Consider the following 13,873-nt stretch of genomic DNA (forward strand, 5'->3'; position numbering starts at 1 on the left):
GTTTCTCGCAGACACGAACGTGGGCCAGAAAATTTGAAGTGAACACACCGACGCACTGTGGGTTGGCGTGAGAGGCTAATTAAAGTCAACAAATGGAAGTGGGCCTTTTCAATTCTGTGAGAACCTCCAACGTACTGAATCTAAGGTTCAGTATCTTGGATTGCAATCAGGCCCCAATTGGGCCCCAAAAAGAAAAAACATCACGGGTTTTGATGCCAAACATGTAATCGACTGTAAAAAATACGGAATATCGGGGAATTCGAACGACACAAAATCTCTTGGCGGTACTCGTTTTTTCTACGGTACCTGCGAGAACCGTAGGTAGGGAAAACATTCTCCGAAAGGCACCAAAACGCCAAGTTCAGTGCAGCTGGTACGACAGCCACCTGTCACTCAAAGCAGCCACGCCCCTAATGATGCATAACTTCAAACCTTAATATAACTTATTTATAGAAATTTACCCCGTGTACATTTGCCATGAACGAGGACATCGGCTATAAAGACCAACACCTTCTTCTTACCGGGCTGTTTTAACATGGCCGTCAATGGGGATTTGGAGCCACGCTGCCTCAAGTGGCCACTCAATGAACTTCAGCTGCTGGTTCAAGCGCCGTTAACTATAGGGAATCAGCTTTGATCAGACATTCATCAGCTGATCCTGTTTGTTTGTTGAAATCCTCCACTCAGGTCTAACAGTAACCAGATCCAGACCCCCACGGCTTCCTGTCTCCTCAGCTGATGAGTTTCACGAGTGATTACAGTTATAATTTTTTTTTTTCTTCTCTCGCGCACTGACTCACGGTGTCTGAGGGGTAAATTGGAGCGCTTTGAGCAGCACGAAGCATCTTCGTGATCGTTTCCGACAGTTCTAACCTATTTACGTGTCACATGAAACAAAACGGGAGAATTAAAGCGTGTTTGCATATTTTTTTTTTACGGTTTGCTTTCTCTAGATCGCAGCGGTGGGAGGCATCGGGTGTTTTCACTTGCGCCGTGTCCCCGTAAACGACACACACACACACACACACCGGAGCCGTCCGACCCGATTGGACGTCGGCTGGCCAATGTGCCGCCGTTGGATGGCGGTCTGGTTGACCTCTAACCTCTGAGCCCAAATCAGTTTCCAATGGCAGGAACAAGAAAGTCCACGTTTCTCCGAATCTCGGCTAAACCCTGGAATAACGTTGGCGGACAGCACCATTGGTAATATGTCAAAATAATGAAATACAAAATAAAAGCTTCATAAAATAAATGCCATAAACTGCAAACATGTAACATAGCGTTCACTAGAAAATACAAAACTCCAATCCACAGTATTTTCTCTGCAGCCCGTCACACCACATTGGGTTCTCCGTGCGCGGCGTTCCTTCTGGCCAAATACCGATTGATTTTCTATTTTTTTGGAACGTACAAGTGGCCGGCGCCCAGATTGCTGTTACATCATCACTCATCGTTTCGGGGGCCCGTCCAGACTAATTTGATCACGGCGGGATGAAAGTGGTCCACCGGGGCTGTAATATTGTGTGTGACATCATGTTCAACCCCACATGTTCCAACGGGGAGCTGCTGTAGCGATGCCCTCTGACTAGCGTCTCAAAAACAACCCCCACAGGTCGTCTTAAAACTGACTCACGCGATGGGGAGAGTTGATGAAACTAAACGCCGCTGACATGAGATCTGGAACGGGAGGCACACTGTGTCACTTCTGTGCTTCAGTTACACGTTTACATGCAATGCTCGAGTTACTTCTGAATGTCTGGGACCTTTCAAAAGGAGCGAATAAATACGTTCAGAGTGGTTCTGTTGATGCTCTCGCTCGGTATCTAGCAAGAGGATTTAAAAAATAAAATAAAATGTGTGACACGTTTGTTCAAAGTAAATAAAAAAGAAACGGGTCCATTTTTGCGTTTGCGGTCATTTTTTCCCCGCCGAACGGAATCTTCCGTGAGCCGTTACTCCCCCGATTGTCATAGAGACGGCCGCGATGTTAAATGTTTTTAATTTAATTAATAAATAAATAGAAATTATTGTATTCAGCTCAATGCAATTCCAAACTATACAGTCTTTTTTTTATTATGTAAAGGTTACGATTATTTATTGAGAAGATATTAATTAACGGCAATCGCAGTTTTTACAGTGTAGAGTGAAACATAATATAATATAATAATTAATAATAACGTAATTGTTCATCCAACACCGATTCACCGTCTCTCTTGTGTAAGATTTTACCAATTTTAATGACGAAGAAATCTTTTTAAGTTATCGATTGAATGAAAGAATCCAAAGTACTCTTGTTTCTCTCTCTCGTCCCGTTTCTGAACTTTGGACTTTGAACACACATAAATTAGCACTAACGCGCTAAATCTGTCTAAAACTTAAATTTAACAATAGCATTTTGTCTTTGTGCTGCATTTATACAATAACAGACAGTCAAAAACAGACAGTTAAATTAATTAGTATTTTATTTTGAAGGAATTCAATAAATAGTCTTTAGTGGCCCAATCTGAACTTGGCAATGCCCCCAATGGGTACCGCGCTTCTGTCATAAACAATTCCGCACGTCTCAATTATCAAAAATCGCATATGTCGTTTACCTCGATATGATCGTACACGTTTTGGTGGCCACTCCCCTCCCCAAAAAAGATGAGGAATACCCCGATAAATGTCTTTCGCGTTGAGAACCGACTGACCCGCCGTTTTTGACAGATGTCGACGTCGATGTTACAAAAATATTGGCTACAAAACAACAACAAAAATGTGTTACTTTTGTAGCCAATTTTTTTGGCAACATCGACGTCCGTCCAAAAAAACGCCAGCGCTCCTGTTTTGGGTTCCGTTGTCACGACGACCACGGAGAACAAAGCGAGTCGAAAAATAGTGCTGCTTGTCGTCGCTGTCACGTGGATAACGGAGGGGGTTGACGTTAATGAGCACGTCCCAACGAGAAAAAAACCCTCTCGGTTTGTGATCGAAGCGGTGGCGGCGGCGGCGGCCCGGAGCGAAGACGAGCGCCCAATCGAGTCGCTCAGGCGAGCCCCCCCTCCCCCTCCCCTTTGACCCGTCTCCGAATGAGCAGCCTGGCGAAGACCCTCCACGTCGAGGAGGCCGGGATGGCGGCACGGAGGCGTGTGGACGGCACGGTGAGGGCGTCAAGGGCGTCGAGCAGAATGAAAATGACCCAGAGAGACAGAAGGGAGATGCCGAGAGAGAGAGAGAGAGAGAGAGAGAGAGAGAGAGAGCGAGAGAGAGAGGGAGAGAGAGAGAGAGAGAGAGAGAGGGAGAGGGAGAGAGAGAGAGAGAGGGGAGAGAGAGAGAGAGACAGAGGGGAGAGAGAGAGAGAGAGAGAGAGCGAGAGGGAGAGAGAGAGGGAGAGGGAGAGAGAGAGAGAGAGGGAGAGAGAGAGAGAGAGAGAGAGAGAGACGGAGAGACGTGTTGTTCTTCTTTTTGTGGCTTTTCTTTTTCAGAATCAGCCTGTGACCCACATCTGAGCTTCAGAGGAACAGCATTAAATATCGTTAGTCGTTCCATGAGGCGCCCGCTGACGAGGCTGTTGGTCGGGATCATGCCCGTGTGCAAGCGGTTTTTTTGGGGGGGCGCGGGGAAAGGGAGAGGGGGGGGGGGGGGGGGGGGCTCGCCTGAGCGACTCGATTGAGACGCTCAAGCGAGGGCGCTCGTCTTCGCTCCCAGACGCCGCCGCCGCCGCTTCGATCACAAACCGAGAGTTTTTGTTTTTTTTCTGGGGGGTGGGGGGGGTGGGGGGGGGGGGGGGGGGGGGGGGGGGGGGGGGGGGGGGGGGTGGGGGTGATCGGTAACAGAACATGAAATTTGATTCACTGCTAAATGTCAAAGTTTCGTCAGCTGGCAGCCTCGGTTAATTTCAAATGAGAGAAGAGAAAAGAAAAAAAAGAAGACGTCCATGACTCTCTCTTCCTCCCTCTTCCTCTCTCTCTCATCCTCTCTCTCCCTCTCCCCCTCTCTTCCTCTTTCTTCCTCCTGTGCAGACCAAAGGAAATATAACTTTTGATAACACTATACTTTAATTTGACCTCTGGTCGGGCCTCCCGCTGACCTTTGCCCTTTCAAACCGAGCACATGAAACCCAGCAATAAGAGTTAGCAGACTTCAAAGCAGATCAAGAAAGACGAAACAAATCCCAATTTCCAAAAGACACCCTGTCAGTTGACCCCTGACCCCCTCAGTTCAGAATAATAAAAACACACAACTCTCATCAAACCGCCGACAAACGCCCGCGAAGCCTTTCGGCCTCGGGACGCGAGCGGATCGTTCTCCCTTCATGAAGCAGACCACTGAGCTATCCCAACGAGCCGCTCATGGACGTCCATGTGTGTGTGCACTGTTGCCTGAGGCACACACACACACACACACACACACACGCCTCCGTGTGAGTCCACTTTACTGTCGACTGAACGATTCGGGGCAATCGGCTTCACCGAGGAGAACCAAGGGGGGGTTAAAGATGGAGGTCGGGCAATGTGGTGGAAGAGTCGAGTGGTTTTCAGAGCTGTGGGGAAGGAATTCATTAATTTTGGTGATTTATTGCAAGGTCCCAGATTTGATCCCGACTGGGGGCCTTTGTTTGCATGCCACACCCCCTCTTCTCTGGCCACACCCCCTCTTCTCTGGCCACACCCCCACATAAATCTATCCCCTCCAAAAAACAAGAAAAAACATGTTCGATGCAGTTTGTACTTTAATGAAAAAACCAAAGAAGAAGAAAAAGAAGAAGAAGCCTCCAAACACTGGATACAAATCTTTGTCTCTCACACACACACACACACACACACACACACACACACACACTCTTCTCCTCGTTAACGACACATGTGCCCCCCCGCCCCTCCCGGGCTGCACACGCAGTCACGTGACACGGGAGCTTTTTCATGACATATAATGAGCAAGAATCAATACACGCATGGCGGTTAAAGTCCGGATGAACGGGCGCCGCTGCACTGTAACGGCGAGTTAATGGGATGGAAACGCAGTCGGACACATCGGGAAAACCCCTAGCTGACCTACAAAGCGGCGAGGACTTCGCTGGAGCTCAACGGCGTCCAGAAAGATGTCGCTTCTCTTCAAATTGTACATTCGAGTAGATAAAAAAAGAAAAGAAAACACATCCAGCATATTTACTTTGTATTTAACTTAACATAAATACAGTAAGTTGTTTATATTACTCAGTTAAACTTTAAAGCATTTTATTTTTTTAAATAATTATGATCATATAAAATATATTAATAATAGTAGTAATAGGAAGAAGAATAACGATAATAACAATAATGATAATACTTTGAAATGAAAAAGTATCTATAAGCCAGTTTCTTGCGGGCGTCTCAGGTGACAACAACAACAACAACAACAACAACGCATTCAGCACAACCACAGTGGAATCTGGGGGTTTTAATAAAGATTTTGTGATTCTAAAAACTGTTTTTATTTTGGCTTCGGGATCAAAGAGCCAGAATAACGGCGACCTTTGGAAAACGTTTCTCTTTGAAGCGATCTGTCGCCTCCATGATCCTCAAAAGAGCAAAGTCAGAACGTGAATTGTGAAGACACACACGCACACACGCACACACACACACACACACACACACGCACACACACACACACACACGCTTGTCCTTTTGCACTCTCTCAGTTTACGTAACCGTAATGCAGGAGGCGGCTCGACCGAGACGTCCTGGACCCGTTAACTTGGTTGTTCCGGGGAATTCATTCATTCATCACCATGTTGACCTGATGACCTGCGGGACGAGAGACATGAGTCGTGTGGACAGGAAGCACTGGCCTGTGTGTGTGTGTGTGTGTGCATGTGCGTGTGCGTGTGTGTGTGTGTGTGTGTGTACACACTTTCCCTCTTTTGCATTCATTTTTCATTCATTCATTCATACATGTGACCCACAGGGGCGGCCATGTCTTCAACAGGAGGACAGCTGCGAAGCCAGTAACACGTGTGTCCAGGGAAATTAGTAATTAGCTTTGTGGAACCCAGAGTCAGTGAAAGATAGAAGAACCTCCATGAAGCAGCTTTGTGGAACCCAGAGTCAGATAGAAGAACGTTCATGAAGCAGCTTTGTGGAACCCAGAGTCAGTGAAAGATAGAAGAACCTTCATGAAGCAGCTTTGTGGAACCCAGAGTCAGTGAAAGATAGAAGAACCTTCATGAAGCAGCTTTGTGGAACCCAGAGTCAGTGAAAGATAGAAGAACCTCCATGAAGCAGCTTTGTGGAACCCAGAGTCAGTGAAAGAGAGAAGAACCTCCATGAAGCAGCTTTGTGGAACCCAGTCAGTGAAAGATAGAAGAACCTCCATGAAGCAGCTTTGTGGAACCCAGAGTCAGTGAAAGATAGAAGAACCTTCATGAAGCAGCTTTGTGGAACCCAGAGTCAGATAGAAGAACCTTCATGAAGCAGCTTTGTGGAACCCAGAGTCAGTGAAAGATAGAAGAACCTTCATGAAGCAGCTTTGTGGAACCCAGAGTCAGTGAAAGATAGAAGAACCTCCATGAAGCAGCTTTGTGGAACCAGAGTCAGTGAAAGATAGAAGAACCTCCATGAAGCAGCTTTGTGGAACCCAGAGTCAGTGAAAGATAGAAGAACCTCCATGAAGCAGCTTGTGGAACCCAGAGTCAGTGAAAGAGAGAAGAACCTCCATGAAGCAGCTTTGTGGAACCCAGAGTCAGTGAAGATAGAAGAACTCCATGAAGCAGCTTTGTGGAACCCAGAGTCAGTGAAAGAGAGAAGAACCTCCATGAAGCAGCTTTTTGGAACCCAGAGTCAGTGAAAGAGAGAAGAACCTCCATGAAGCAGCTTTGTGGAACCCAGAGTCAGTGAAAGAGAGAAGAACCTCCATGAAAGCAGCTTTTTGGAACCCAGAGTCAGTGAAGAGAGAAGAACCTCCATGAAGCAGCTTTGTGGAAACCAGAGTCAGTGAAGAGAGAAGACCTCCATGAAGCAGCTTCGTGGAACCCAGTCAGTGAAAGATAGAAGAACCTCCATGAAGCAGCTTTGTGGAACCCAGAGTCAGTGAAAGATAGAAGAACCTTCATGAAGCAGCTTTGTGGAACCCAGAGTCAGATAGAAGAACCTTCATGAAGCAGCTTTGTGGAACCCAGAGTCAGTGAAAGATAGAAGAACCTTCATGAAGCAGCTTTGTGGAACCCAGAGTCAGATAGAAGAACCTCCATGAAGCAGCTTTGTGGAACCCAGAGTCAGTGAAAGATAGAAGAACCTTCATGAAGCAGCTTTGTGGAACCCAGAGTCAGTGAAAGATAGAAGAACCCTTCATGAAGCAGCTTTGTGGAACCCAGAGTCAGTGAAAGATAGAAGAACCTCCATGAAGCAGCTTTGTGGAACCCAGAGTCAGTGAAAGATAGAAGAACCTTCATGAAGCAGCATTGTGGAACCCAGAGTCAGTGAAAGATAGAAGAACCTCCATGAAGCAGCTTTGTGGAACCCAGAGTCAGTGAAAGAGAGAAGAACCTCCATGAAGCAGCTTTGTGGAACCCAGTCAGTGAAAGATAGAAGAACCTCCATGAAGCAGCTTTGTGGAACCCAGAGTCAGTGAAAGATAGAAGAACCTTCATGAAGCAGCTTTGTGGAACCCAGAGTCAGTGAAAGATAGAAGAACCTTCATGAAGCAGCTTTGTGGAACCCAGAGTCAGTGAAAGATAGAAGAACCTCCATGAAGCAGCTTTGTGGAACCCAGAGTCAGTGAAAGAGAGAAGAACCTCCATGAAGCAGCTTTGTGGAACCCAGTCAGTGAAAGATAGAAGAACCTCCATGAAGCAGCTTTGTGGAACCCAGAGTCAGTGAAAGATAGAAGAACCTTCATGAAGCAGCTTTGTGGAACCCAGAGTCAGATAGAAGAACCTTCATGAAGCAGCTTTGTGGAACCCAGAGTCAGTGAAAGATAGAAGAACCTTCATGAAGCAGCTTTGTGGAACCCAGAGTCAGATAGAAGAACCTCCATGAAGCAGCTTTGTGGAACCCAGAGTCAGTGAAAGATAGAAGAACCTTCATGAAGCAGCTTTGTGGAACCCAGAGTCAGTGAAAGATAGAAGAACCTTCATGAAGCAGCTTTGTGGAACCCAGAGTCAGTGAAAGATAGAAGAACCTCCATGAAGCAGCTTTGTGGAACCCAGAGTCAGTGAAAGATAGAAGAACCTCCATGAAGCAGCTTTGTGGAACCCAGAGTCAGTGAAAGATAGAAGAACCTCCATGAAGCAGCTTTGTGGAACCCAGAGTCAGTGAAAGATAGAAGAACCTTCATGAAGCAGCTTTGTGGAACCCAGAGTCAGTGAAAGATAGAAGAACCTTCATGAAGCAGCTTTGTGGAACCCAGAGTCAGTGAAAGATAGAAGAACCTCCATGAAGCAGCTTTGTGGAACCCAGAGTCAGTGAAAGATAGAAGAACCTTCATGAAGCAGCATTGTGGAACCCAGAGTCAGTGAAAGATAGAAGAACCTCCATGAAGCAGCTTTGTGGAACCCAGAGTCAGTGAAAGATAGAAGAACCTTCATGAAGCAGCTTTGTGGAACCCAGAGTCAGTGAAAGATAGAAGAACCTTCATGAAGCAGCTTTGTGGAACCCAGAGTCAGTGAAAGATAGAAGAACCTCCATGAAGCAGCTTTGTGGAACCCAGAGTCAGTGAAAGATAGAAGAACCTTCATGAAGCAGCATTGTGGAACCCAGAGTCAGTGAAAGATAGAAGAACCTCCATGAAGCAGCTTTGTGGAACCCAGAGTCAGTGAAAGATAGAAGAACCTCCATGAAGCAGCTTTGTGGAACCCAGAGTCAGTGAAAGATAGAAGAACCTCCATGAAGCAGCTTTTTGGAACCCAGAGTCAGTGAATAATAGAAGAACCTCCATGAAGCAGCTTTGTGGAACCCAGAGTCAGTGAAAGAGAGAAGAACCTTCATGAAGCAGCTTTGTGGAACCCAGAGTCAGTGAAAGATAGAAGAACCTCCATGAAGCAGCTTTGTGGAACCCAGAGTCAGTGAAAGATAGAAGAACCTTCATGAAGCAGCTTTGTGGAACCCAGAGTCAGATAGAAGAACCTTCATGAAGCAGCTTTGTGGAACCCAGAGTCAGTGAAAGATAGAAGAACCTTCATGAAGCAGCTTTGTGGAACCCAGAGTCAGTGAAAGATAGAAGAACCTTCATGAAGCAGCTTTGTGGAACCCAGAGTCAGTGAAAGATAGAAGAACCTCCATGAAGCAGCTTTGTGGAACCCAGAGTCAGTGAAAGATAGAAGAACCTTCATGAAGCAGCATTGTGGAACCCAGAGTCAGTGAAAGATAGAAGAACCTCCATGAAGCAGCTTTGTGGAACCCAGAGTCAGTGAAAGAGAGAAGAACCTCCATGAAGCAGCTTTGTGGAACCCAGTCAGTGAAAGATAGAAGAACCTCCATGAAGCAGCTTTGTGGAACCCAGAGTCAGTGAAAGATAGAAGAACCTTCATGAAGCAGCTTTGTGGAACCCAGAGTCAGTGAAAGATAGAAGAACCTTCAATGAAGCAGCTTTGTGGAACCCAGAGTCAGTGAAAGATAGAAGAACCTCCATGAAGCAGCTTTGTGGAACCCAGAGTCAGTGAAAGAGAGAAGAACCTCCATGAAGCAGCTTTGTGGAACCCAGAGTCAGTGAAAGATAGAAGAACCTCCATGAAGCAGCTTTGTGGAACCCAGAGTCAGTGAAAGATAGAAGAACCTCCATGAAGCAGCTTTGTGGAACCCAGAGTCAGTGAAAGATAGAATAACCTCCATGAAGCAGCTTTGTGGAACCCAGAGTCAGTGAAAGATAGAAGAACCTTCATGAAGCAGCTTTGTGGAACCCAGAGTCAGTGAAAGATAGAAGAACCTCCATGAAGCAGCTTTGTGGAACCCAGAGTCAGTGAAAGATAGAAGAACCTCCATGAAGCAGCTTTGTGGAACCCAGAGTCAGTGAAAGATAGAAGAACCTTCATGAAGCAGCTTTGTGGAACCCAGAGTCAGTGAAAGATAGAAGAACCTCCATGAAGCAGCTTTGTGGAACCCAGAGTCAGTGAAAGATAGAAGAACCTTCATGAAGCAGCTTTGTGGAACCCAGAGTCAGTGAAAGATAGAAGAACCTCCATGAAGCAGCTTTGTGGAACCCAGAGTCAGTGAAAGATAGAAGAACCTCCATGAAGCAGCTTTGTGGAACCCAGAGTCAGTGAAAGATAGAAGAACCTCCATGAAGCAGCTTTGTGGAACCCAGAGTCAGTGAAAGATAGAAGAACCTCCATGAAGCAGCTTTGTGGAACCCAGAGTCAGTAACTGACGTATGTTGTGTCGACTGTGAAGAAACAAATGAAACTGAATTGAATTGAAAGAAGAAGATTTGAAACAAAATAGTCTCAGATTAAAACGATGAGATAAGGAAGTTGCAATAAATAAATAGAAATATTCAACAAAGGGAAAGTAAATATGTAAATTGTCTTTCGGTCTTCGGTGGCATTGAATACGGCTGCGTGTGTGTGTGTGTGTGTGCGTGTGAAGTGTGTGAAGTGTGTGTGTGTGTGTGTGCGTGTGTGTGTGTGTGCGTGTGTGAAGTGTGTGAAGTGTGTGTGTGTGTGTGAAGTGTGTGAAGTGTGTGTGTGTGAAGTGTGTGTGTGTGTGTGAAGTGTGTGTGTGTGTGTGTGCGAAGTGTGTGAAGTGTGTGTGTGTGTGTGAAGTGTGTGTGTGTGTGTGCGTGTGTGTGAAGTGTGTGTGTGTGTGTGAAGTGTGTGTGTGTGTGTGCGTGTGTGTGAAGTGTGTTTGTGTGAAGTGTGTGTGTGAAGTGTGTGAAGTGTGTGTGTGTCTCGTAATTTGTAGACAGACGTGCAGAAAAATAGGTAAAAGTGGATTTTTGTGAGTATTTTCTGTTTTGTGTGGGTGGAGCTCTCCCTCTCTCTCTTTCTCTCTCTCTCTCCTTCTCTCTCTCTCTCTCTCTCTCTCGATTCAACTTAGCAGGGCGGTCGGAGCGGCGGCCATTTTTTACGTCCGCCGTTGCCAGCGACAACCGTTGTAGCGGGCTAACTTCTGTGTGAACTAAACGGCTCATTTTTTATGTAACCGACGTAGCATCAAAAGCGTGGCGGAATTAGCTCGCTAGAGAGCTAATTCCACCACACATTAGTTATTATTTATTAATTATTATCATAATTCTATTCCGGTTACATAAAAACTGCTGAACAGCGCTCCACCTCACTGCTCCTCGCTCCAGAAGGACCAGCTAACTAGCTAACCAGCTACCTAGCTAACCAGCTAACTAGCTTTATGAGCGCAGCACGTCTACTTTATCTTGAACGTATTGGTGCTTTGAGCTGCAGAGCAGCAGAGAGACGCCTCGGGGCACTAATACTTTAATCTAGTTTCATTCACAGCGACACAGAGTTCAAACAAGTACATTTAATCACAGGGAAGTGTGCGTACGTTGATCTGTGACTGTGGTTCAGATGTGTGCGCGTCCTTTTAATTCACATCCGTACGCCTGAGAGTCACTCCCGGTAAGATAAAGACCACATTTTTTTTTCATAATCCCACTGCAATTACCTCGTGAAAAAAGAGAGAGAAGAAGAAAAAAAAAGAAGCTTCTTTTCTCTTCTTCTCTAAGCTGCGAGAACATTGACTTCATTACCGTCCCCGTATTCAGACGCCCCCGAGGGCTCTTTGCATCGCTGCTGCTCCGTCAGAGAAGTCAGGCAGAATTTAAAAGATGATCGTCGTATCGCCATAAAAGCATTCGCACTTTTTGTCAGATATTGTATTTGCCTGAATTATATCTCGCCCCCCCCCCCCCCCCCCCCCCCCCCCCTCCTCCCCGTTTGTGATGCGTTTGCGATACGTCTCCATTAAAGATAATCATCGGGAACCCTTTCGAGAACCCACCCAGGGCCTCGCGGTTCCTCTTTAATTATGAGTTTACATGCATGGGCACGTTCTCCGAATGAAAGTCACAAGATATAAAAAAAGTATTTCTTCGTGCCCATCTCGCCCCGCGTGTCGATAAGCGTTTTTTTGTATTATTACGCACTTTAGAGAATCTTTTAACGCACATTTTACGGCCCCGGTGGAGTCGTTGACCCGCGACACTGTCGAGATCAAAATCAAGCGCACCCAGAGCCTTTAACCATAACACACACACACACACACTAATGCATATTATCACTGTAATAGATTCAAACCACTTTAAAAAAAACAGCCTGTTTTACGCTTCATTTAAACAATTAATAAATACATTTAGATAATTTAATCGGTTTTCAAGAACCATCCTGTGTCGTAGAAACATTGTGCATTCATAAAAAAAAAATCCCCAAATATAATATCACTATTATTATATTATATTATTATTATTTGGAGATAACTTAAACTGTGACACTTGTTTTTTCTGTTTTCCTTTTTTTTTTTGTATACATACAAAATATTACAAAACATATTATCTCACTATGGAGTTGAAATTATTGCATTTACAATACTAAAAAGAAAAACATTGATTCCAAAACTACAGTTTTACATGTTTACAAACAAAACATATAAATCTGGTCCTGAAACATGATGTATTGTTATAGATTAAACTACCAAAGGAGTTAAATGAGCTCCACCTCGACCAATTAAAGCACCGCTTACACGTTACTGACAACACGTTGCAGGAATATCACGAGATATAAAGTCGGGCATTAATTTTCCAAACTTTAAGCACCTTTTGTTGAAAGGCTTCTGAACTTTTTTATATTTCTAAAGTATTGTGTTTTTATACAAGTAAATGATTTGAGTAGAGAAATGAACGCGTTCTGAGGTTTCAGAGAGAAATCTAATTAAAAAGCATGTCGGCCTTTTAGCTCGTGAAACCTTTTCATTATTATTTTTTGGATTAATCTAATGAGATGGTCGAATTAATTTTAACTTCAGAAGCCAGAAGTTCAAAGTAAAGACGTTTTTCACCGTGGAAATCAAAAACCATATTGTTCTCTGCTCCCAACGTGGAACCTTTTGTCTCTCAGGAGCTCAACGCGACGGGTAAATAGTTTTTTACTTTAAAGTCATAAATCAAATTTTAAAAAAAGAACATTTTGCTTAATGTTTAACCCGATATCATCCGCTGTGTTCTTGTTAGTTTAGTTCATTTCAGTCAGTCGATTATTCACAACAACTTCGCCCACACAGTTATGAACGTGGTCAAATCATAACATCAAATAAATAGAATAAAACTAAAGAAGCCTGAGCTTTTTTGTGCTTTCCCTTAATTATTATATATTTATATATATATATATATATATATATATATATATATATATATATTTATTTATTATAAATAACATCACAAATAAGAAGCAAATAAACAAAACAAGGACAGATCAATGTAGCAACATGTCACAAATATGAATCAAATTCAATTCAATATGCCTTTATTGGCATCAAAATAAAAGATTATTATATATTAAATATTAATATTAACACATTACTATTGTTACATTAAAAAAAATCCATATATTTAAAGTATTATGAGTAGTGTTCACTCAGCTCTTTGAAAGTTTGGATCACAGTTTTCATATTTCATTGAATATTTGTTGTTTTTACAACGCTCTCCTCTCTGAGAGACGCATTAAATATTCTGCCGCTTCATATTTTCTCTTTTTAGGGCGCGGAGAACATTCTTCATAACATGAACGTCCCGATTTGTGTTCTTCACCTCGTGTGAAATAAGTTCTCACGGCTTCATCAGCTGTCAGTGGTTCTGCTTCAGGGCTCGTTGGCGTCGGCAACGCCACACAACAGAGCCAGAGGTGGCAGAGACATTGTGTTGCATCACATCTGACCCCCGACCCCCCAACACCCCAACACCCCAACCCCCC

At 44.4% G+C, this 13,873-nt stretch overlaps 1 protein-coding gene across 1 annotated transcript in view; it reads right to left on the reverse strand.

Moving 5' to 3' along the window:
- Positions 1-4,782: 4,782 nt before the first annotated feature.
- The window catches only part of LOC117750211 (CD151 antigen-like), a 28,777-nt gene continuing 19,686 nt past the window's right edge, over positions 4,783-13,873 (reverse strand). Inside the window, exon 9 of the mRNA XM_034561308.1 lies at positions 4,783-4,820. The gene's annotated coding sequence lies outside the window, so the exon portion shown is untranslated. The remainder of the gene's footprint in view (positions 4,821-13,873) is intronic.

Source organism: Cyclopterus lumpus, chromosome 3 (assembly GCF_009769545.1).
Source record: "Cyclopterus lumpus isolate fCycLum1 chromosome 3, fCycLum1.pri, whole genome shotgun sequence".
Taxonomy (NCBI): domain Eukaryota; kingdom Metazoa; phylum Chordata; class Actinopteri; order Perciformes; family Cyclopteridae; genus Cyclopterus; species Cyclopterus lumpus.